Below are 2,158 nucleotides of genomic sequence, written 5' to 3'. Positions count from 1 at the left end.
AGTGAGTTAGGTTGAGATAACCTAAGTCTCATTTCGATCTTCGGATCCTTATGAGTCCGGCAGTCTTTCTGTCTTTGAGTGAGTTAGGTTGAGATAACTTAAGTCTCATTTCAATCCTCGGATCCTTATGAGTCCGGCAGTCTGCCTGCCTTTGAGTGAGTTAGGGTGAGATAACCTAAGTCTCATTTCGATCTTCGGATCCTTATGAGTCCGGCAGTCTGTCTGCCTTTGAGTGAGTTAGGTTGGGATAACCTAAGTCTCATTTCGATCTTCGGATCCTTATGAGTTCGGCAGTCTATCTGCCTTTGAGTGAGTTAGGTTGAGATAACCTAACTCTCATTTCGATCTTCGGATCCTTATGAGTCCGGCAGTCTGTCTGCCTTTGAGTGAGTTAGGTTGGGATAACCTAAGTCTCATTTCGATCTTCGGATCCTTATGAGTTCGGCAGTCTATCTGCCTTTGAGTGAGTTAGGTTGAGATAACCTAACTCTCATTTCGATCTTCGGATCCTTATGAGTCCGGCAGTCTGTCTGCCTTTGAGTGAGTTAGGTTGGGATAACCTAAGTCTCATTTCGATCTTCGGATCCTTATGAGTTCGGCAGTCTATCTGCCTTTGAGTGAGTTAGGTTGAGATAACCTAACTCTCATTTCGATCTTCGGATCCTTATGAGTCCGGCAGTCTGTCTGCCTTTGAGTGAGTTAGGTTGGGATAACCTAAGTCTCATTTCGATCTTCGGATCCTTATGAGTTCGGCAGTCTATCTGCCTTTGAGTGAGTTAGGTTGAGATAACCTAACTCTCATTTCGATCTTCGGATCCTTATGAGTCCGGCAGTCTGTCTGCCTTTGAGTGAGTTAGGTTGGGATAACCTAAGTCTCATTTCGATCTTCGGATCCTTATGAGTTCGGCAGTCTATCTGCCTTTGAGTGAGTTAGGTTGAGATAACCTAAGTCTCATTTCGATCTTCGGATCCTTATGAGTCCGGCAGTCTGTCTGCCTTTGAGTGAGTTAGGTTGAGATAACCTAAGTCTCATTTCGATCTTCGGATCCTTATGAGTCCGGCAGTCTGTCTGCCTTTGAGTGAGCTAGGTTGAGATAACCTAAGTCTCATTTCGATCGTCGGATCCTTATGATTCCGGCAGTCTGCATGTCTTTGAGTGAGTTAGGTTGAGATAACCTAAGTCTCATTTCAATCCTCGGATCCTTATGAGTCCGGCAGTCTGCCTGCCTTTGAGTGAGTTAGGTTGAGATAACCTAACTCTCATTTCAATCTTCGGATCCTTATGAGTCCGGCAGTCTGTCTGCCTTTGAGTGAGCTAGGTTGAGATAACCTAAGTCTCATTTCGATCTTCGGATCCTTATGAGTCCGGCAGTCTTTCTGTCTTCGAGTGAGTTAGGTTGAGATAACTTAAGTCTCATTTCAATCCTCGGTTCCTTATGAGTCCGGCAGTCTTTCTGTCTTCGAGTGAGTTAGGTTGAGATAGCCTAAGTCTCATTTCGATCTTCCGATCCTTATGAGTCCGGTAGTCTGTCTGCCTTTGAGTGAGCTAGGTTGAGATAACCTAACTCTCATTTCAATCTTCGGATCCTTATGAGTCCGGCAGTCTGTCTGCCTTTGAGTGAGCTAGGTTGAGATAACCTAAGTCTCATTTCGATCTTCGGATCCTTTTGAGTCCGGCAGTCTGTCTGCCTTTGAGTGAGCTAGGTTGAGATAACCTAAGTCTCATTTCGATCTTCGGATCCTTATGAGTCCGGCAGTCTGCATGCCTTTGTGTGAGTTAGGTTGAGATAACCTATGTCTCATTTCGATCTTCGGATCCTTATGTGTCCGGCAGTCTGTCTGCCTTTGAGTGAGTTAGGTTGAGATAACCTAAGTCTCATTTCTATCTTCGGATCCTTATGTGTCCGGCAGTCTGTCTGCATTTGAGTGAGTTAGGTTGAGATAACCTAAGTCTCATTTCGATCTTCGGATCCTTATGAGTCCGGCAGTCTGTCTACCTTTTATTGAGTTAGGTTGAGATAGCCTAAGTCTCATTTCGATCTTCGGATCCTTATGAGTCCTGCAGTCTGCATGCCTTTGAGTGAGTTAGGTTGAGGTAACCTAAGTCTCATTTCTATCTTCGGATCCTTATGTGTCCGGCAGTCTGTCTGCCTTTGAG

This window comes from Ipomoea triloba, chromosome 16 (assembly GCF_003576645.1).
Source record: "Ipomoea triloba cultivar NCNSP0323 chromosome 16, ASM357664v1".
Taxonomy (NCBI): domain Eukaryota; kingdom Viridiplantae; phylum Streptophyta; class Magnoliopsida; order Solanales; family Convolvulaceae; genus Ipomoea; species Ipomoea triloba.
Note: the sequence above shows the minus strand (reverse complement) of the source record.